We start from the raw sequence: 23,609 nt of genomic DNA on the forward strand, positions 1-23,609 counted from the left end.
CCCATAGTGTCCCGTGGTCCTCTGCATGGAGCTTTAGCATGGTGCTGGCCCCTGGCTTTACTGTTTAGGCTTTTGCCATTAATTTTATTCTGATATATACTTTAGTTAGTATTCTCCTATGATTTCTCTATTTTTTAGTATAAAAATTTCCAGGCATTAAAGTAGAGAGAATAATAGCAAACCATTGTGTACCCTGATCCAGTTTTTAGAGTTATCAGCAAACCTTTTTACCTTCTGTCCCTTTCAAATATTAGGGTGTCCCTTGGTTTTCCTGTTTTGGAGATTTTTTTTCAAAGGAAGAGCGTATTCATTCAACTAGCTGTTCGATTTCTAACTCAGTAATTTCTACTTTTATCTGTATTAATTTGTTCTTTTGACTTTATACCAGATACAAAAGTATTTTATTTTTTGTTGCCATAATTCTATTCTTCTTTTCCAAGATTTCTAAGTGGTTCACTCTCTATATTTGTTGTTTGTCTAGTAATTTCTTTTCCTTTCTTTAAAATTTCAGTGTTTCTCCATTGACTTCTGCCAGAATTTCCCATAAAATTAACCTTGTATGTGAATTTCTGTTCCTATGGTTGGTTTTAGTGCTGAGCCATTTGGGCATTCTGAGATAGTCACGAACTAAGTGGACAACTTCAAAGCTTATGTGAGCCATCATGAAACTCCTTAGCAAATAAACTACTATCACAGCCAATCTTTTCTTTATTAGGAAAGGTAAAAGTGTCTGTGCACATATGTGTAGACAAGTAACAAGGAGCCCTGAGTTAAAATATCAGGGGCCTACCAGAAAATTGTGCCTAACGTATTTTTAAAAAACTTAATGGTTAGAATTTGGGGAAATGGTTTCCTAAAACCAAGAGCAATTCCTATGCCCAGAAGGGAAGAATTTCTTGGGTAGACGATGTCATTTTCTGGTAAAGGTCCCATGCATAAGTGATGTGCGTGTGGCGGCTGGCGGGAAGAGGACACCAGTAGGTGGCCCAGATGTGGGGGTCTCAGATCCAGGATGTGTCGGAGCTGGGCTCTCCCAGCTGGCAAGAACTGATTATTAAATGCAGCCAGTATGCAAAACTGAAGAATTTTAAAACCAAAGGTAATAGGTACTCAAACTGAATCTGATTATTTCAGCACATTTTGCCATATTTATGTGTTGAGGTTATTTAGGCCAATTACACCTTCCTGGTAGAACTACTCTGCACCTGCCTGGGCTGCACACCTCTTCCTAAGGCCGTGCCCATGAGATCGCGTTGGTAGCTTGGGATCCGTCCAGCTTGGGAGTGCTTGCACCGTGGAAACGGCCAAATCCACAGGCTAGCGGTTTCCCTCCTTGGTACGGATAAGTCCCCCACTGCGGAAGCCATGGCTCTTCACCCCCACATCTGTGTTGCTTCAGCTGGAGCAGTTGCTCCGCGATGTGGGGCATTCCTTTCCTGTAACAGGGGTGGTCTTTTCTCCACTGCCCAATAGCACGTTCCTCATTTCCACCTGAGACCTAAGTGCCTGGCACACGCCCCTGATTCCATCCCGGACCTCGCCGAGCGGGCCCCCCGCCCCTGCTCCTGCCGGCGCTCTGCTCGTGGCTGTTCCGTGTTCCCCCAGGCAGGGCCCTTTCCCTGGCCATCCTCCCCTCTCTCGGGACTCTCAGCAGAGGGGCCTTCAGCAGCCCCTGCAAGCAATTCCGGCTTTTCTGGCATCACCCCCCAGATCCCCTGGCCTCACCCAGCTGAAAGCCACTGCCCCTTGCAGGCGTGTTAGGCCGCAGCCCGCCGCGAGGCCCAGTGTCTCCTTGTCAGGCCCCGAAACAAAGCACTGCACTGGGGGGCTTACGCGGCACCCCTTTATTTCTCACAGTTTTGAGGCTGGAAGTCCGAGATCAGGGTGTCAGCAGGGACGGGTTCCTGGGAGGGCCCTCTTCTGGGTTACAGGTGGACTGTCTTCTCACTGTGTCCTCACACAGCATGGGGAGGGGAACGGTGGGAGAGGGGGAGGGGAGAGGGGGCAGGGGGAGAGACAGGGAGGGGGAAGGGGAGGGGGGAGGGGAGGGAGAGGGGGAGAGACAGGTGGGGAGGGAGAGACGGGGAGGAGGGGGAGGGGAGGGAGAGAGATGGGGGGGAGGAGGAGGAGGGAGAGCGATGTGGAGAGAGAGCAGGAGGGAGAAAGAGGGAGAAGTGTGCCCTGTGGGGTTCTCCTATGAGGGCACTGATCCCATCTCAGAGGGTCTCACCCTTGTGACCTCTGCACATCCCAAAGACCCCCTGTCCATCACATTGGCAGTTAGAGCTTTAAGGTATGAATTTTGGGGGGACAGTTCAGTCCACAAGAGGTAAACACCAAACTCTTAACCCTGGGGTCTCACTTTCATGTCGGCAGTGAAGAGGGCTATAACAATTTTTTTCACATATCTGTATTTTGTTATAATAGGCATGTATGATTTATCTTATTTTTAAGAAGCAGTCTGCCTCTTTTGCTTTCAGAAAAATCCAGTCCTATAGTCGTTTGGTGTGCCGAGCAGATAGATAGGGTGGGGGGCGCAGTGCCGGGGTCCAGAGGGAGGTGCTGGGCTTGAGCAGGGTGAGGGTCGCCCTCATGGAGGGTGTTGTGGGGCAGGACGTGGGGGTGTGAGCTGTCCTTGGTGTGGGCCCTGACGTGGCACAGGTGCCCCGTATGGGGTGGCACACAGCAACTTGTGTCCCTGCAGGTCCGTCCCCTTCCTGGGCTTCATGTCTTCAGGATTCATGTCAGGCTTGGAGAGCAGCTCGGCGCACCTCGGTTCGGGTTCGGAGCCCCAAGGAGGGCATCTGATGGCTCCGTGAAGCAGGAACATGCGGGGGTGGCCTGCCGCGGTGCGCCAGGCCTCAGGGCGAAGGGGGCGGGACCCGCTGGCTCTCCCTGTGCGCCTGGACAGCCCAGGCCCCTGCGGGCGTCACTCGCCCCCGCTGTGCAGTGGGGACAGTCTAAGGTGACCAGTGTACCCTGGCTTAGCGCTGGAATCCCCGTCCCAGGAAGTCGTCTCCCCTCCTCCCCAACTCCTGGGAAAACTGGGAGAGTTGGTCACTAGAAATAATACCCCCGCTTCTTGGTTGTCCCAAGGAGTGGCGTCCACGAGGTGTGTAAACAGCCGGGCAAGGCGCTGGGCATGTGGTAGGCAGCTGGTGAAAGGTTATTATTGTTTTCATAATGGAAAACAGTTTACAGGCATCTCCTCCCTGGGAGAAGGTGTGAAATACCGAAACCTAGCATACAAAACAGATGCGGGATTATAAGCAAGCAGCCAAGTGGCTGATCAGAAGTCCGTGTTTATGTCTTACTAACTCTGCAGCGGGTGGCGAGCTGAAGGGATGGCTGGGCACTGGCTGCCAGGCACACTCCCTGTCCCTCAGCTGGGCGGCTGCTCTGGGTCCTTTTCACACTCAGCAGTGCAGGGAGGATAACAACGGAGATAAACGCAGGGGCGACAGCACCCCAGGGACAGCCCGCCCAGCCATCCTCTGCCTGAGACCGCCAGGGGCGGAGAGGGTGCTGGGGACTGCCTGCTGTCTCCTCCTCTCCAGGAGGAGGGGGGCTTCGGGAGTGTAAGCCCCGAAGCCGAAGCTGAAAGGGAGAAACGGGGGCATTTTCTGTGATCAGGTCTTATAGCCGAGGCCAGGCAGCTGGGAGGAGCAGGGCCACACAGGGTCGGCTCCCGAATGCTGAGCAAGCGAACAGGAGGCGCTTTGGTGTCCACCTGGAAGTCAGGGGAAGAGCGGCAGTCGGAGTGGCGGGAATGGGCTGGCCTGGCCGTTCACTCATGTGAAAATCTGTCATCTATCTATTGTTCGATCAATCTATCTATGTATCTATCATCTATCAATCTTGCATCCATTCGCTGGAAGATGTCCTAAATGTGGTTACTTCATGTGCAATGAGCTCACTCTTGTTAATACCAAAGTATCTGTTTTACTTAAAAGCATGACAGATTTGCAGTGGATTTCAGTGGTGAGCTGACCTCTGCAAGGATCAGGAAACTAGCCGGCTCTTCCGACCTAAGCTCCACCCACGCTGCTGTGCTGGAGAGCTGGGGCACAGGTCATGTGAATGCGTTTAGGCGCCCCTCCCGTTGCCCCCCACACCCACCCCACCACCACTACATCAGGGCTATAAGCAGGGCCGTGTACAGCCAGCGCTCTCAGTGGGTGTCATGCATGTGCCAACCTCTGCTCCCGGAAGGTCTCGCTGACCCAGGTATGCACCTGTTTGCCTGCCCCTCAGGAACCACCTCAGGAGACATATTGGAAGCTACAGTTTGAGGGGTGTTTGCAGATAAAAAACATTTTAAGATGATAATAATAGAGTTTTAGCAGTGTCTTTTAAGTTATGTCACAAATCTATCAATAAAATGCTATTTTTCTTCCCCAAATATATCAATATACAATTTAGAAGAGACATAAACTATGGTAAGATAAAAGCACAGTAAAGACCCAGGTGTCATATACAGTGGCTGCAGATGCAGCATGTAGCTGTGTGTTTCCAGACCTGAAGCAAGAAACATGCTACTTTCCACAGTAGTGATTTCAGCTCTGCAGGCTGTATTCAGTTTTATGTACAGAAAAGCAGTACATTTCCCCTAGTATAAGGCCACTTTCTTTTTCCCTATGCTGCACAGACATCATTTGGTACAGAACATTTTCAGACTTATGTTCCCAACTGTAGAATCCTTGACAAGTAATGCTTCTATAATGGACTTCTGAAAATTATCCAAGTGTCTGCTTGCATATAAGAGCAGACACTGGCTTTCCCAGCAGGGTGTAGCCAGGATTGGTGCGCGCACACAGATGGTCCTGGCCCCTGCCCTTGGCAGACATCTCTAATTGATCAGGGCACCAGGTCTGCTGAGTCCAGATCCTGCCTGCCAGGGATTAAGGCAATGCCAGCCTTACTGACTGATCCAGCTCGGCCTGCGAGATGAGCCCTGACTGCTGTTCTTCAGGCCAGATCCTTTGTCCTGAAGTGGGGGTGGGACTCTGGCCAGCTCCCTTCATCTCCCCTGGCTGGTGTGGAGATCACAAACACCAGCAGTGTGCAAGGTCTTACCCTCAGAAATTCCTGTACCCACTGCTATCCTGTAGTGGGAAAGGCTGCCTCGGCCTGCGACTGGGCTGTCCCGCCTCTTCCCTCCCTGCTTCACCCCACCAGCCCCGGGGTTGCCCCTTCTGGGTAACACTGGGCCACAGTGGCCCACCTACTAACCCCACCTGGATGCAGGTGGGTGCCCCAGGGCCTGCCTCGCTGAAGACTGATCTCTGGCAGGGGGACATCAAGCCCTTACCCCAGCTCCCGGAGGTCTGAGGCTGGGTTTGGGGTATTTTCCGACAAATGTGGTGGTGTAGAGCTCTCTATACTGAGTTCCATGACTTAGTGCTGTGAAGAATTGCAGTAATGCAATTTATCTACAAATGAAACAAAACCAGGCTTTCATGGGCTGTCCTGGGAACCTAGCCCTGCGTCTCTGGGAAAATGCACTGGAAAATCTCAACAATAAGCCGGAAAAAGTGTGGGCACGCCTGTGGGGCACTGCCCACCCTCCGGATGTGCTGCTGGGGCAGATGGTGCCCGAGAAGGGGCGGGGTCTCAGGGGTCCCTTCTCTGGAGCTCCATCAGGATTTTGTAAGGAGAGTCTCATATTCAAAGCCTTTAAGTTGGGACCTCCATGATTCTGAAGGGCAAAGCCTCTGGAAATTGATGTGTTGGTAACAAGGGCGCGTTTTTGTTCCGGGCCCAGTGTGACTCGACAGCGTGTCCGGAAGGCAGGGAGGCCGAAGCCGAATCGCGCGGTCTGCTTCCTCGGCCACCCTCCAGCTCTGCTCCGCTTTAATGGGGCTTCCATGTTCTGGAATCATTCAGTAGAGAGAGGTGGCACCTCGGGACATCTCGGGGCTTCTCTGCCTGTGCTGGGAACGAAATCTGTACTCCCGACTTCCTTGTTTCTTTGTTTTGGTGCCTGTAGTTCTGAAACGCATTTAACCTTTGGCGCATCAAGAAAATATTCCAGGACATTTTTTGGAAGAGCAAATAAGGGTGTCGACAGGGGCTTTACTTCTCATTTCTTATCCTCTGGTTCATCAGGAAAAGCAATCCACCCTCATCCTCACACTCTTGGGGGCTTGAGTCTATGAACCACAGTCTTGCACAGCGTGACCTCACACCACACCACCATGTGGGGTAGGTCCTGAGGTCCCCAGACAGACTTTGATCACAGGCTAAGTTAGGACAGGTGGGTCACTTCCAACAGGGGTGCAGAGGGGGTTCCTAAGGGTGGGAGGAGGCTGGTGAAGGTTGTGTGTGAGATGGGGTAGGGGTTCCTGGCCCTCAGCCTGGGCCACCTCCATGGTCCTCAGGGGTCTGAGGCTTGGCCCTGGACCTCTTTCCTGTCCCATGCAGAGGCCTTGGCTCCTGGGTCTGGGGGAAATGGAGACATCACTTCCAGATCTACCACCCCCAGGAGGTTCTACTGGGAAGTGTGGCTTTGGAGTGACTTGCAGTATTGTATGTGGTCACTAATGCAAGGGACAGGAGACCTGGTCAGATTGAGCATGTGTTCATGCTGGAGGGCTGGTATCAGTGACGTGACAGGAAGGGGGTGAGCAAGCTCACTCCCAGGGATGTCAGGATGACACCAGGGTCATAAGAAGATGGATGTGCTGTGGGCGCTTGGAGAGGCTGGCTCTAAGTGCACAGTCCTCGGTGCAGCGAGTCAGATGTGGGGTCAGAGTGTTTGACAAGCTCCCAGGGAATTCTTAGGCACATTCAAGTTTAGGCACAGGGCATCTGTCCTTGTTTTTGGACTCATATCGAATCACAGGGGGGGCTATTCAAACCCCTTGTACCCAGAGCTGATCCCATCAGAATCCGGGGGGGCCCCGGCTGGGTGGGCTTAGGTTGCAGGCACCAGGCAAGGGCAGAGGGAGAGTGTCGGAGAGCTGAGACCACTCTGGGACGGGTCACTGAGTGGGAGGAGGGAGGGTGCGTGGTTTGGGACGATGGGCACATGCAGCACACGTGGACCTGGAAAGGCACATGTCCATGATCACGGACGGCTGAGATGAGGGAGCAGAGGAAGGCAGGTGGTGCTGGTGCCAGCAGGTTCTCTCTGTGCTCCCCCAGCCCTGTGAGGCCCCCACAGTTCTGTGGTTCTTGACTGGGCTTGCAGGTGCCCACAGGAGGTGACAGCAGCGGGGGCAGAGAAGGGCCCTAAGTTTTCTGGCCCTTGGCCTCTCTTGAGAGGCAGGGAATCAGCGTGAATGCAGAGTGAGTTAACCCGCTGCTGACACCCTGTGCAGCCTCACGCAGTGCCCCCCCCCACTGCTGTTATGGCCCTTTTTGGCACCGCTGGTGCCTCCATGAGTTGAGAGGGCAGAGGGCAGCCCCAGCTTGGAGGGGAGTGGTCACTTGCTGGGCGAGGGGCAAGATCTGTAAGAAATTGGGGGGGACAACCAGATGGCCAGCTTGACCCAGATGGCTGAGCAAAGCCAGGTCTGGCAGAGCCACGTGGTCTCAGACACGGGAACCTGTGTTGGCCTTGGACGTGTGTCCTGCTCTCCTCTGGGGACAGGCCTCTCAGGGGAGCACAGGGTGGATACAGCTTCTTCCTGGAGGCCTGGGAACCCAGCGCATCTGGGGAGGGGAGGTGATGGGGGCTGAGGGTGTTCCCGTCAGAGCCCTGAGGGGCAGTGTGAGGACTGTGTGCAGGTGGACAGCTGGGAGGAGTCGGGGGTCATGAGGTCAGCTGGGGAAGACAGGCCAGGAAGGCTCCAGGGACACTGGACATCTCGGGGTGCCCAGCCATCCCCATCTGCAGCCCCGCGGTTCCAGGGCCTCAGTCAGCACTCGCGCCCCGTTGACCCCACGGCTAGCTGACAACCCTCGCAGCTCTCACGTGGTCAAGGGTTGAAAAATTGGTACAGTTGAAATAGTGAAGTATCTGCGGCATTGTGGCAAACTCTAAACTGTGGCGATTGAGACTGATAAAAACACTCTCCAGTTCTTCCCCTGGAGGGATTCATCATGAACCTCAGGTGCACACACGGGAGTTTGTCTGCCACTGATCACCAACCTTTACAGAATCTCTCCAAGCCCTCCAGCCGCAGAAGCAGACGAAAACCCCAGCGTCCCGGTTACGGTGTATGAGTTACCTTTGTTTTAAGAGAACAGAGTTAGTTTGTAATATTCACAACATGCTATGTAACTAATTATCCATTAGGGTCAATTTAAGGACATTTTAAAGAGATGAAGAACATTTTACTCAAATTGTGGGTTGTAGTTTTGTGAGTTTGCAGTCCTCAGTGTGGACGGGCGGATTCAAGGAAAATGGAGAAAACGACTTTTCCCTAAAGACCTGGTGTTGCCCAAGACAGCTTCCCAAGCTGTGAGAAAGCAAAGATGGCACTGGGGTTATTACCAAGGGTGGATGGCAACATTCTTCTGCTGCCTGCTTCCTGGGAGCGCACTCACAGAGCCCCGAGGTAAGTCAGCCAGGCTGCCACAGGGTGCAGGTGAGCAGCCAGCCACACAGCGTGGGAGCAACGAGGTCCGGAGCGGGTGTGAGTTCATCTCCTCCGTGGAGACAGCGGGCATGTTCAGAGGTCGGACTTCAGAGCAGGACCCAGGGAGTAGGATTAGTGACTTCAAAATAACTATGATAAATATGTTAAAAACAGTAAAAGACAGACAAAATGCATGCAAAGAGGGGGCATTGTAACAGTGAACTGGAATCTACAAAAATCAAAAGGGCATAAATATTTAAAATGATGTGAAGATCAAAACAATGGCATTTCTGGAAGAAAACATACAAAAATTGATAAATTGGATTTTATTAAAAGTAGGAATTTTGACCATCAAGGAAAGAAAAACCATTAAGAACCTGAAATGGCAGTGTAGGCTAGGAACACATATTCATGATCAGTCTATGTGACAGCCCATATGCATAGTAGACCAAGAAACCCTATAGGTCAACATGAAAACAAAATAATTCAATTTAAAAATGGGGGGGAAAATTGAACAGGTACATCATTAGTCAGTAGAGAAAGGCAAAGTAAACCCTTAGTGCTAGAATCACCATATACCCATCAGGATGGTCACATTTCAAACTGGAAACGCAAAGCAATGCGAGGATGTGGAGTGACCCGGACACTTCCCTTGCTGGTGGGGGTGTAAGTGGGCATGTATTTGGAAAACTAGCTGGTAGTATCTGCTAAAGTTAAACATATTATTATCCCATAACCCAGAAATTTCCCTGTTAGGTACATTCTCAAGAAATGGATGTTTATGTCCACCAAGAGACAAGAGCAAGAATGTTGCAACTGTATACTAGCTGAAAACCGGAACCAACTCAAAAGTCCGGCAGCAGGAGGATGGAAATGGAAATTGTGGCCTAAAGGAAGGGGCTATGGATACAGGGAACATCATGCATGCATCCCAAAAGCATAAGGTTGAGTGACAGAGGCTGGCTGTGAGGTGGTGCTTACTGCATTCCAGTCATGGGAAGATGGAGGATAAACACAGCTGATGTGGGCATCAGATCCAGAACAGTGTTTGCCTTTAGAGAGAAATTACCTGGGACCCACAGGAACATTTTCACTCCATGTGGAGGTGTTCTGTATCCTCATGGGTGGCGAATACACAGGCGTATAGATTTGTAAATACAAGTATATAGATATGTACAATTTACCAAGCATTACATTAACACTGTGTGCTTTACTTAAAAAAAGACAAGAAAAAAATCCTTCTTACAGGGAAAAAAAAATTAGAACCTCTGGTGCTGGAACTGACTATTTTGGATCTTAGATGTGGTACTTTCTTGCTGTGTGGCCTCAAGCAAGTCACATAACTTTTCTGTGCCTTGCTTTCCTACTGTGGATAATAATGCTGTCTGGCTTGTAGAGTTATGATGAGGATTGAGTGAGTTAGAGGCTGTCAAGTTCAAAGCCAGACACCTACTATGGCCTCTGTGCTATCAGTCCTTGGGTGCTGGCTAAGTCCCCCTCAGCTCTGAGGTCTTGGAAGCTATACCAACCCACTTGGGAGCAACAGTCTTTGGCTAAAGCTATCATGATATGATGTTATTTAAGTTATTCTAGACCTTCCACTAGGAAATACTCCATTTACCCTTAACGCTTACACTGTGGCTCCTGGTGAATTTCAGTTTGTGCTATAATTGTTTTCAGTGTGTGTTATAACAAAATTAATTCCACATTTACAAATGCAAAATCTATCATCTGACCAAAAGTGGGGAATAAATAGATTTCATACTTGGCTGATCTGCATACAAACAGGTAGTGGGTGCTACTTTATGTCAGTAACCCTTTAGCCAGGAACCCAGGAAGGAGCAGACCGACCTGTAGTAACCTCATGTGTTTCCTGTTTGCTGCAGTAATAATTACATTGGTGATAGTATTACACATATGATTGCATCATGCCTATTTTTAAACCCTTCTTCTCATAGCATAAAACAGAGACGGAATCATCTTTTGTGGTTTGGGAGTTTTCACATGTCTGCAGAAATAAAATTCTGTCCTAGGTAGGGTAGGGCCTTCTTTTCTTTATTAGCTGCAGAGTAAGTGCGCCGCATGGCAGGACTCCTTGACATGTGTTTGCACCTAAGCTGTAGGTAAGCCACTGACAAAGTGCTTTTTAATGTAAAAAATTAATATAAGTGCATGGAGTCAATGTAGTTATAGGTCAAAGAGAATATGTCATGCCTCTAGTATAGGCAGAAAACAATAATTTATGATTTGAACTGTGATGTGAAGTGTCTGTGACTTCAATCATCCAACAAAATATTGGAGAGCTGTGTCGGAGGCAGGCCTCTGCTAGGTGCTGGGGAGCAGGGAGAACCAGGCAGAACCTCCCGGTCCTCTGGGCCCAGAGACTAGTGAGGAAAACAGTGAATCTGTAAATTGAGATGTATTGTGTGACAGTGAAAAATAAGGAGTCTTAATACTTTTTCCAATTTTATTGAGATGTAATTGACATATAACATTTTATTAGTCCAAGGCATACAACGTAGTAATTCGATATTTGTGTACAATGCAAAACAATCACCACTGTAAGGCTAGTTAACATCCGTCACCTCTAGGCAGGGCAAGGAAGTGGGACAAGGGTCATGCCATTGTAAAATCTACTTACCCTGCGAGAAAGGCCCAATTTATTCTTTAATCTATAGGCTGTTCTTCCTTTTCTTCCAGCCCCTAAATCTATTAAGTAACTTTGTAACAAGGACAGGAGACAGACCTCCCAAGTGTAAATGAGCCTAACTAAACAACCCTGTTCTGAAGACAAAACTTCACAGGAATTATGAATCACCTGCATGCATCGTGCCTTATGCTGACCCCTACCCAAAAGGCCCTATAAAACCCCAAACCCGTGGGCACACCTCCCCACTCCTCCTTCTTCGAGCGTGGACTTTTTGTCTAAATGAGAACTTGCCACTGCTCAACTTGCTGCTTTTTGCCTCTGTGCTCTTCCAGCAGTGTCTTTGTCACTTTTGCTCTTTCCTCTGCTCTCTGGATGAGCACAAGTCTCCCTCTGACTCTCTCCTACCGCAGACGAGTACGGAGGAGCTGTACGCTCGTGCCCTTTAGCAGCCTGCCTGAAAATCTCCTTTCTCTGCCTCTGGGAAGTTCTCAGAACACAATCTCACTCCATCCAGCGCTCTGCGGCTGCCCCAAATCCTGGGGTGGCAGGGACTCAGTTCCCACGCTATGCAGATCCAGTCACCGGACGCCAGGTGGCCCTGGTTTTAGGAGTTGGCAAGGGATTTGCCCCACGCCGAGCGGGAGTTAATTCCCTTGCCTTCCTTCCCTGTGCTCTTCCTTGCTCTCTGCTGCCCGGTGGGGAGGCTGCCGTTCCCTCCTACTCCTGCTTTAATGGATTCCTTCATCACCTGCACTTGCCTGCTTGAGAGGGCTCTCACTCAGAGGCAGGGACCCTCCACCGTCTGGGCTGAGGTTTCACTTGGTGCGCAGGGAGGGCCCCCCAGACGCAGCTGCCCGGAAACAACCTCACAGAGTTATAAGCTTTTTCTCTTGTGATGAGAACTTTTAAGATTTCTCTTAGCAACTGCCAAATACCCAATGCAGTATTGATAACCAGAGCATTACATCCCAGGACTTATAAATCTTATAACTGGAAGTTTGTACCTTTCAACCATCAAAATGATGCCTTAATATTTAATATTGAAATATTGTTGCTCTAAGGTTGGTGAACTAGGAATTCCTTGGTACATTTCTGTACCCGTTTTTTCCCTTGCAGAACACCCAACAGAGCAGCTCATCATAGGAAGCAAAGAGGGGTAAAGCCATTTAGGGAGACGGTAAGTGGGGAAAACAATGGGGGGAGGGTCAGGTCACGGTCTCAGGTTGGGGAAGAAAATGTGACATATATATGAGCCTCCCTCTCTTCTAATCTCCCAGGCACCTTAACTACCCATCTTATTCAGCCATCACAATGGTACTCTTCTTTTTCCCATTCTACTGATGAAGACTGAGGCTTTGAGTGCTCAGGACCAGCACAACACCACAGATGGATAGTGATGGGGCTGTCACCCCACCCCACTGTCACTGTCTGCAGATGCCTGGGTGTGTGTGCACACACGTGTGCATGTGCACACACACACTTCTAGGAAGGAGGAAGAGCATCACCCTGTCCCTCTGCACCTTCTCAGGTTGACAGTTGACAAAGGATGGTCCCAAAGGCTCCCTTGCCTTGCAGCCGGGTTGTCTGGTCCCGTGTCCTCCCGTTCCTGCTGGAAGCTCCTCCACCCACGTTTCACTCCCCACAGTCCACGTGATGTCTACTCTCTGCCACAGTTTTGGTCCAAGGTCACTTCATCCAGACAGGCCTCATTGAGGACTGTCCTGTGATTTAAAGAAGCTAACCTTTGCATTTTGAGATAATTACAGGTTCCCATGCAGTTGTTTACCTATTTTCCCCCAGTGGTAACATGTTACAAAACCGTAAAGCCATACACAGCCAGGATGTTGATACTGTTACAGTCCAGATACAGAACATCCCATCCTGGAAGCATCCTTCATGCCCTTTTATAGCCACACCCTCTCTCTGTCCATCCCATCCTCTCCCTAACCTCTGATAATCACAAACCTGTTCTCTATTTGAATAATTTTGTCATTTCAAGAATGTTACATGAATGAAGTCACACCATATACAGCTCTCTGGAGATCCACCAGGTTGTTGCATGCCTTACTAGGTCCTTCCTTTTTATTGCTGAATAGTGTTCCATGGTGTGGATGGACCACAGTGTGATTAATGATTCGCTTGTTACAGGACATCTGAGTTGTCTGCAGTATTATAAGTAAAACTGCAGTAAACATTTGCATACCCAATTTTGTATGAATGTAAGTTCTTATTTCTCTGGGATAAAGGTCTAGGAGTACAGTTACTGGGTCAAATGATAGTTGCATGTTCAGTTTTTTTTAAAGAAACTGCCAGACTGTTTTCTAGAGTGGCTGTACCTTTCATATTTCCACCGGCAATGTGCTAGCAATCCAGTTAATCTGCATCCTCCAATTTGGTGTTGCACTATTTTTTATTTTAACCATTCTGGTAAGTGTTTATGCCACCTAATTGTGATTTTACTTTGCATTTCTCTAATGGTTAATGATGCTGAACTTCTGTTCATGTGCTTATTTGCTATCTATATGTCTTTTTCAGTGAAATGCCTGTTCATGTCTTTTGCCCATTTTCTAATTGGTTTGTTTGATTTTTTTCGCTGTTGAGTTTTGAGAGCTCTTTCTATACTTGATACTAGTTTTTGTTGGAGATGAGATTTATAAGTATTTTCTCCCAGTTGGTAACTTGTCTTTACATCTTTTAAATATGGTCTTTCTCAGAATCAAAGTTTTTCATTTTGATGTAGTCCAATTTATTATTTTTATTTTATGCATTGTTTTGATGTTTAAGAACTCTTTGCCTGAACCTAGATCCCAAAGATTTTCTCCTGTTTTTTTTCCTAAAAGATTTGTTGTTTTACCTTTAAATCCATGATTCATTTTGAGTTAATTTTTGCATAAGGCATGAGACTTAGAGGTTTTTTTTCTGCCTATGGGTGTCTCATTGTTTCAGCATCATTTGTTGAAAAAACTATTCTTCCTCCACTGAAGTGCTTTGTATCTACATCAAAAATCAGTTGGGCATATTTGTGTGGGTATAATTCCAGATTTTCTCTCTGCTCCTTTGATCTCTGTGTCTGTCCCTTTGCCAATAACAAACAATACTGATGACTATAGCCATAATTATTCTTGAAATTAGATAGACCAACTTTTTTCTTTCATAATATTTTAACTGGTGTAATTCCTCTGCCTTTCTAAAATTTTTAGACTAATTTTGTTTATGCCTACAAAAATTCTTGCTAGAATTTGAATAAGAATTGCCTCAAATTTGTATAACATGGTGATAAGTAACATCTTTATTATAAGTGTTCCAATCCATGAACATGATGTATCTCTCCATTTTAAAATATCTTGTTTGATTTTTTTCATCAGCATTTTATAGTTTTCCATATACAAGCTCTGTACATATTTTTGCTAGATTTACACCTAAATATTTACTTTTGTTAGAACAACTGTAAATGATATAATATTTTTAATTTTGGTGTCCATATGTTCATTGCTAAAATAGAGAAATAAAATTTACGTTTGTATGTTTATCTTAGACCCTGCAACCTTGCTGAACTCACTGTTTGGGGAATGTTTTTGTTGATTCCTTGGGATTTCCTATGAAGACAATTATATTTTCTGTAAATAGGGACAGTTTTATTTTTCCTTTCCAATCTGCATGCCTTTTATTTCCTTTGACTTACCACACTGGCTAGAATTTCCAGAACTATGTTGAATAACAGTGGTGAAAGCAAACATCTTTATATTATTCTTGATCTTAAGGGGAAAGCTTTAAATCTTTAACCATTAGTTATAATGTTAGCTATAGGTTTCTTACAGAAGTTCTTTATCAAGTTGAGGAAGTTGCCCTCTATTCCTATGTTTCTGGTAGTTTTTCAAATCACAAATGGGTGTTGAATTCTGATAAGTGCTTTTTCCACATCAATTGGCATGATCATGTGATTTTTCTTCTTTAGTCTGTTGATGTGGTGCACTACATTGACTGAATTTAAAGTATTGAGCCAGACTTGCATGCCTGGGGTAAACCCACTTGGACATAGTGCATATGTTTTAAAACATATTGTTGAATTCTATTTGCTAATGTTTTGTTAAAAGATTTTTGCATATAAATTTATGAGGGATATTGGTCTGTAGTTTCCTTTTTTATGCTTTCTTTGTCTGGTATCAAGGTAATAATAGGTAAATAAAGTGAGTTTGGAACTATTTTGTCCTGAACCACCTGGGCCTGGAAAGTTCTTTATTTTGGATTTTGAAATCATGAATTTGATTTCCTTTATGGGCTATTCAAATAACCTACTTTATATTCAGTTTTATATGAGTTTTTCTATATCCTTGCTAATTGTCTAGTTGTCCCAACAACTATTGAGAGAGGTTTTGAAGTGTCCAACTGTTATTGTGGGTTTATTTATTTCTCCTTTCAGTTCTATCAGTTTTGCTTCACATGTTTTGTGGTTTTGTTGTTTGGTTCATACAGATTTAGGATTGCTATGTCTTCATGGTGGATTGGTCCTTTAATTATTATGTAATGTCCCTTTCCATCTCTGGTAACTATATTCAGTGAGTTTTTATGGTTTTTTGATGAATTGGTCCATCACCTAAGTTGTCAAAATTATGTGTGTAGAGTTGTTTGTGGTGTTGCTTTGTTGCCCTCTGGATGTTTGTGGAATCTGTAATGATATCCTCTGCTCTGTCTTTAAAATTGGTGATTTGTGTCTTTTTTTTTTGTCAGTCTTGCTAGAGGTTTGTTGATGTTATTGACCATTTCTAAGAACCCGATTTGTGTTTCATTGATTTTCTTTATTGTTCTTCTACTTTTAATTTCATTGATTTCTGCCCTTGTCTTTATTATTTGCTTTTAGTTTATTTAGCTCTTCTTTTCATACATCCTTGAAGTGAATGTTTAGATTATTGATTTGAAAATTTTCCTCATCATTGATTTATATGCATTTAGTGATATAAATTTCCCTTTCTGCTCTTCTGTAGCTGTGTCCCACAAATTTTAATATGTGTACTTTCATTTTAATTCAGTGACTGTGTTTTGTATTTCCTCTAAGGCTCCCTCTTTGACTCATGGACTATTTAGAAGTGTGTTGTTTAGATTCCAAGTGTTCAGATTTTCCTATTATTTTTCCATTGTTGATTTCTAATTTGATTCCATTTGGGTCAGAGAACATATTCTGTATAATTTAAATTCTTTTAAAATTGTTGAAGTTTTCTTTATGGCCCAATATGGTGTATCTGGGCATATGTTCCATGAACATTTGAAAAGAATGTTCTGATGGATGATCTCCTGTTTTTTGTTGGAGTGTTCTATAAATATTGATTGGATCCTGTTGGTCAGTGGCATTGTTGAGTTCTTCTATATCCTTGCTAATTGTCTAGTTGTTCCAACAACTATTGAGAGAGGTTTTGAAGTGTCCAACTGTTATTGTGGATTTATTTATTTCTCCTTTCAGTTCTATCAGTTTTGCTTCACATATTTTGTGGTTTTGTTGTTTGGTTCATACAGATTTAGGATTGCTATGTCTTCATGGTGGGTTGGTCCTTTAATTATTATGTAATGTCCCTTTCCATCTCTGGTAACTTTCTTTGCTTGAAGTCTACTTTATCTGGTATTAATATAGCCATCTCTCATTTTTTTGATTAATGTTTGCATGACTTATCATTTCCATCTTTTTACTTTCAAGCTGCCTGTATCATTATATTAGAAGTGAATTTCTTGTAGACAGTATAGTTGGGACATGTTTTTAATCCACTCTGCCAATCTGTTTTTGAATTGGTGGAGTCCATATATATTTAATGTAAGTGTTGACATATTGGGCTTAAGTATGCATTGCGATTTTTTTTGTTTTGTTTCCCCTGTGTTCTCTGTTTTTCATTTCCACGTTTTCTTTTTATTTTTCTGCCTTTCTGGGAGTTACTTAAGCATTTTCTAGAATTCCATCTTGATTTATCTAAGTGCTTTTTTGAATATATCCTTTGTAAAGCTGTTTTAGTGGTTTCCCTAGGCATTTTATTACATATACATGACTTACCAGTCTATTGGTGTCATAGTTTTATAAATTTGACTGCCATATAGAAACCTTATCTCCTTTTATATCTCTTTACCCTCCTTTGTTTTGTAATATAATTGTCTTAAATATTTATGTATATCTAGAAGCACATCAGACATAATTACAATTTTTTGCTTTAACCATCAAACACAATTTGGAAAACTCAAAAGCAGAAGGAAAGTCTATTTTATTTACTCATATTTTTACTTAGTATAGTGTTCTTAATATACAAACTTTCCTACTTCTACCATTTTCTTTATGTTTAGAGGACTTCTTTTAGCCATTCTTTTAGGATATATCACTGGTGACAAATTATTTTAGTTTTTCTTCATCTGAGAATGTCTTGATTTCCCTTTTACTCCTGGATATTTTTTCTGGATATAGGAAACTGAATTGGCAGTTCTTTTTCTTTCAGCAAATTAAGTGTTGTGCTAATTCTTTCTGGCCTCTGTTGTTTTTGAAGAGAAATCTTATGTAATTTGAGTTACTTTTCTTCTTCAGATAAGATGTCATGTCTCTATCACTGCCCTCAAGATCTCATCTTTATCTTTGGTTTTCAGAAGTTTTACTATGGTGTATCTTATTGTAGATTTCTTTGGATTTATCCTTCATGAAGTTGTTCAACTTCTTGAATCTGTAGGTTTATGTATTTTATCAAATTTGGGGAGTTTTTAGTAATTATTTCTTTAAGTACTCTTTCAACTCCCCCAACTGTAACTGTTAGATCTTCTGTTAGATCTTTTGTTATAGTCCCACAGGACCCTTAGGCTCTGTTCATTTTTTTGTATAGCCTATTTTCTTTCCATGGTTCAGATTGGGTAATTTCTATTGTTCTATATTCCAGTTAATTGATTATTTCTTTTCTCCCCTCCATTCTGCTGTTGAGCCCATTTGATGAATTTTTCATTTTGGCTAGTGTAGTTTTCATTTCTACAGTTCCCATTTTATTCTTCTCTATGGCTTCTATTTCTTTGCTGAGAATTTCCAGATTTCCCATTTGCTCTAATTGGGATTTCCCATATTTCCTAATTGCACTGAGCATTTTTGTGATGGCTTCTTTTAAACCTTTGTTAGGTAATTGTGACAGCTTGATATTGTTATCTACTGATTGCTTTTTTTTTTCATTTAGATTGTTCTTGGCTTTTGATTTTTGACTGATTTTTCTTTGTTCTTGGGTGATGATTTGACATCACTCAGCAAGGGGAAGTGGGAGGAGCACTGCCAGGTGAGGGTAGGAGTTTAGGTTCCTGCTCAGCACTTCTTCACATCCAAAAGAGGGGCTCCCTGTTACAGCTAGGAAGGGTTAGGGTTCCAGCCACCACCCACGCCTTCCTGGCTGAGAGTGGTAGGAGACCTCATTATTGCTCCCCACATGATCGCTGCTGGCACCATGGTTTGGGGGGAGTGTAGTGTCCTTGTTAGCACTGGGTGGTGGTAACAGTCTTCATTCTACTGGGTCTCCTCTGCCACCACCCTTGAGGAAGGAAGGGGCTCCTCATTACTGCCCTGTGGGGTGGATTCCAGCCTCAGTATTTGCCTTTTCTGATGCTGTTGTGGCTGGGCACAGGGGCAGGTATGGGTGCCTCATTACAGCATGAGAAGGGTGGAAATCTAGGCTCCCCACTCATCTTTATATCTTGGGTAGAGAGGGGCCACGGTTTATTATGTGGTGTTTGACTGGAGAGACCAGTAATTGTCTAAAACTTTCCTACATTGCTGGGTTTTCTTTTCTGTTCCTTTGGCTCAGAGAGGAGTCTTGCTGGATTTGTTTTGTTTGCACCCATTAGCATTTTCAGGGTGTAGGTTTCTTCAACTGAACGTTTGGGATACCCGAGTCAGAGAGACACCCAGGGCCCTCAGCACAGTGAAGTCCCTTGGGGCCCTAGCCCGCCTGCTTTGTTCTCTCCACCTTTCAGGGCCTCCTCGCTTTGTTCTGTATAACGTGCAAAACTGTTAGTTGTGCTTAGGGGGAGGCATAGAGAAAAGCATGTCACCTCCACTCCCCATTGGCTGCCCTGCAACTTTCAACAGCTTGAACTTGGGTGTCTTGTAGATCTCTCTTCCTGTTTGAAATAAGTTTGGCCCATTCCCCTGCAATATTTGAACAGTTGTGGAAAAGTGAGAAAGGTGCACAGCAGGAATCAGAGACCTGGCTTGCCTGGTGTTGTGGCCCCAAGCAGTCTTCAAACCTCATGAAACCACCTCATATCCATGTGGCAGGATCATTTACTGAGATAATTTCTGACACTAAATTCCCTGCTTTAGCTGTTTCCCCTCACCTCCCTTAAAAAGTAGCTGTCTTTTAAAAAAATGTTTGAATTGTTTGTCTCTTGCCTTGGGGACTTTTGAGTTGCAGGATCCTGTCCAAAGTTCCCAGACATGCAGAAGTCAATCTCCCTAACCAGACTTTTGCTTTCAAAAACCAAGGGTCAAGAGGTGACAGTCCAGGTCTTCCTGGAGAGCTGGGGCTCAGGAGGAGGGAGACAGGAAGTTCAGCGAAACTTTTCCAGACCCGAGGAGGGGAAGAGGGGGTTTTGCAGATCCCAAGAGAGCTCGGGTGTCTCAGAGAGGCAAGAGGACTTGTGCTGGCTGGTCTGTGCGCTGAACACACTGGACTTACGCTGCAGGTTTGGAGCCGGGAGAGCTGCCCTGTGCCCGAGCTGGCCTGGTGTGGGGGCACCGCTTTCCTGGGAACCGAGACTGATTATCTGACTGATAAGAACAACACAACATGGCCTGCCCTGCACCTGGACTGGGGCTGGAGAGTCCGATTCACATGTGTTCTAGGGGTGGCACCTGCCCACCTAGCCCGCAGGGGCATTCTGAACATCACATGGGATCATGCATGGTATAGCTGTTTCCAAACCGTTAGAGGTTGTTCAAATATAACTCATGATTTTTATCACGCACCTACTCTGGCTAGATGCCATGCTAAGAATGATGTCAGAAGTAAAGACATATTAAAGAGGTGCCGGGATTTATGATCTCCTTGGGGGACAAGGCACATGCCAGTGTGATCAGGGGATAAAGTAATAAACGGTTTTTGACCTAAAAAAAACAATAAACAGGCTTTGGGCCTCCTTTAACAACTTTGTCAGACTATTTGTCCTAGTGAGGACTTTTTAAGGTGCATGCGGCTGAGACCTAGTTCATGGTAGTTCCAGGTCAGAGGGAGAGTACTGGGTCTCTTCCTTATAAGACACACACTATAAGCCAGACATGGTTATCAAAAACTGACTCATTTAATCCTTGCAACTCTCTTATGAGACAGGAGCAGTTGTCACCGCGTGTACAGCTGAGGTTGTGGAGGCACAGAGTCCAAATCTGGCTCCAGGGCCCAGCGCTCACCACCATGGTGCCTCCTGGAGAGGCTCTGGCACCTTGTCCATCGCTCAGCTCCTCCTCCCCCGGAGTTTCTACTTCATTCTCTGCTAGACACACTCCTTAGGCAAGAAAGACGGCCACTGTACATGGCTGTCAACCCAGAAGGGGAAAGAAACTCTCCCCTTCTCAGAGCCCAGGCAGGTTCCCAGGAGACCGTGGCTGGGCCGCTGGGCTCGTAAAGCCTTCCTGGAACTATGGTGGCCCTGGGATGAAGGCATCTGACTGGCTGTGGGGAGGGTTGCATCTAGGATTGATTACGGGGAATCATGGAGGAAGCTCCTCAGAGGAAAGTGGGGAGCACAGTGGACCACGGGCTCCCAGGTGCTTCCCTTTGATAGGGTGAGGGAAGGCTTTTATTTATGTGTGGGAAGGAGACCTCCAGTAATTTTCCAGTGTCTGTCTCTGAGACTTCTCTCCTGATCTCCAGCTCGAAAGGTCATCTCACTCACTGACAGATGTTAATTCCTTTTTCTGCATGTGCTGAGACTGTTTCTTAGATCTTTCCTGCCACCCTATGTTCCATGCTAATGGAAGGAAACAGAAATGATCTGTTTGCAATACTTCAGTTGTCTCTTCCTAACTTAGTTTATGAAATATTTGCTTGCATTTTGTTTCCCTGAAAAACACGTCTGTTGATAATCTCATTCCCGTGTCAGCCCCCCATGCCCTTCCCCCTTCTCCCTCCCCTGCGTACTGACCTCTGGTGTTGCCCAGCTTGGGCCCTGCCTCGGCCCCACCTCCTGGGCCCCTCTTTGGAGCTGGACATAGAGACAGAACCCTCAAGAGGCAGGAGGGCCAGCAATTCAGGAATCAAGCGAACCATGGAGATGAAAACAGTGTTCTTTTCAAATGAGCCGGTTTATGGAGAGTCCCCATTTCCATAATCCTGAGGCCACCACCCTCCCTAACACACTTCATCCCTGTATCTGCTCCCCTTTCCCATCTCTTCCCACAAGGGCTAAAGCGCAGCTTTCCCCTGCACCTCTTCTTATGGTTCTTCTTTCTCCCCACCCCTCCTTCCTCCTTCTCTCTTTCTCATTCTGGTCTTCTCTCTCATTCACTTTCTCTTCCTTTTTTAAGTGGAGGTGGTGGCTCCGATGTGCACAGAGGTAGAATAGGCTCAGTGGCCCTTAATGCTCTGCTAGCAAGACAGGGAAGGATGGGAGAGGCAGACGAGGCAGGGCCTGGGACCAGAGGCAGGGCTCCAGCGTGGGCAAGCTTCTGATGGGGACACGGTGCCTCCAGCAAGGCAGGCCTGCTGGGTGGTCGCCAGCCTGGGGACGCAGGGCCAGGATTCAGCCCTGTCCCCTGTCCCCCCCAGGACTCCGCACCATAGCCAGGAGAAGGGACAAGCCCCTCTTCCTGCTCACTGTGGCAACACCATATTCTGTTCTTATGTGGCCGAACACGTTTACCTTCAGAATCAGTTTTGGGTTGTTAAAAAGCAAGCACACACCTCCTCACACCATCCTCTCCAAAAGGGTGTTTGGTTGAGGGCCTGGGGAGAGGAACCCCATAACCCTCATATTGCCTCTGGGACATGGTGAGGGCGGAGCTGGGGAAGGGGGCAGGGAGACCAGCCTTCTTTAGCTCTTTGTTGTCCTCCATGAGATGGTGATGTGGCACTTGTGCCCCTGGAAGGACCTAAGCAGTGCAGGCACTTTTCCACGCGACATGTCATGGAGGCAGTCTGGGGAGGGGACCCAGAGGGATCTGACTTTGGGGGCTGCCGTGGCCTATCAAGCTGATAGCTGCTGGAGCGAGCATTCTAGAGGGGAGCGGTGGGCTGTAAGTTAATCACGTGATGCAAAGACTATAAGAGGGCATAGCCCCAGGGCTGCGGTGGTCTGTGGGGATCCCGCAGCAGTCATCAGGCCCCTCGGGTGGGACACCTGAGGCACTGCTCCAAAAGGGCGGGGCCACAGGAGACCCGGAGGCCTGTGCATCCCCAGTTTGCCTCTGGCTGGGTCTCCGGGTAACTATTCAGCAAGAGCTCTTCTTTTTTAGGCAAAGAATCGTCCCTAAAATATGAAGTAATCCGACTGGCTTCCAAGAAGCTTATGGAACAAGTAAAAAACACACCCCGTCTAGATGAGAACATCAGCCTCCCAGCCCCCCAGCCCCCATCTGCCCCGATCTGACCGCACCCTAGGGCTGGCTCTCCCGGTCATCTGCCGGTGCTCCCGCGCTCCGATCTGCTCCTAGCAGAACGGGCGGCTGAAGTCTTGGGTCCTGGAAAACGAACCAAGTTCAGGATGTCACTCTGCAGTTGAGCGGAAGGAAGTGAGAGGAGCAAGGTCCCCTTAGGTGCGTTCAGCCCAGGCCACCCTGCGATCAGAGAAGGCTCAGGGTCAGACTGCTGAAAGTCAGACCACCAAATGTGAGGCAAACTGCGTGAAAGAAGAGCACGCCCATTAGATTTCTTCCTCCCGTTTGGGAGTGAGGATGCTGGGAAGCAGTGCAATGTCCCCCAGGGTTTCTCTGCAGGGATCCAGGGGCCTTTTGTTTGGGACCTTCAGGGTGTGTCCCTTGGAGAGGTCGATCCAAGAAAAGCCAGCCTTACCTCCTTGCATCCAGCCCCCTGCAGAAATCAACTCAGGTCAGGCCACAGGTCTGCTGGGAGCCCACCTGGACGTGTGACTCACCTGTGCCCTTCCCTCCACCGCCCCTGGGCACCAAGAGCAGCACCCTTGCCCCAGAAATGAAGTCCTCAGGGTGCCCCGTCTCCTACTCATTTCCCAGGCTCAGCTGTCGGATGCCTGGCAGAGTTATACGCGTCACTCCTTAAAATGGCATCAGAGGAATAAAGTGCAAACCAGGCGGCTGAAACTGCGTAATTATAACGGAAATGAACTCAGCAGACTGGTGATTGAGTCCGTTGACCTGCCTGCCTCCAGGACGTCCCATGGTCGGTGCAGCAGGAAGCTCGCCCTGGCTGGTGATGTGGATGGAGCTGGCGCACTCTCACTGGCGAGGGGAGGGTGTGCCTGGAACAGGC

At 46.9% G+C, this 23,609-nt stretch overlaps 1 protein-coding gene across 1 annotated transcript in view; it reads left to right on the forward strand.

Annotated features, from left to right (window-relative positions):
- The window catches only part of UMODL1 (uromodulin like 1), a 108,714-nt gene extending 94,010 nt beyond the window's left edge, over positions 1 to 14,704 (forward strand). Inside the window, 2 exon segments of the mRNA XM_057504873.1 lie at positions 12,292 to 12,352; positions 12,453 to 14,704. The gene's annotated coding sequence lies outside the window, so the exon portion shown is untranslated.
- The last annotated feature ends 8,905 nt before the right edge of the window (positions 14,705 to 23,609 follow it).

This window comes from Manis pentadactyla, chromosome 1 (genome assembly GCF_030020395.1).
Source record: "Manis pentadactyla isolate mManPen7 chromosome 1, mManPen7.hap1, whole genome shotgun sequence".
NCBI classification, from domain to species: Eukaryota; Metazoa; Chordata; class Mammalia; order Pholidota; family Manidae; genus Manis; species Manis pentadactyla.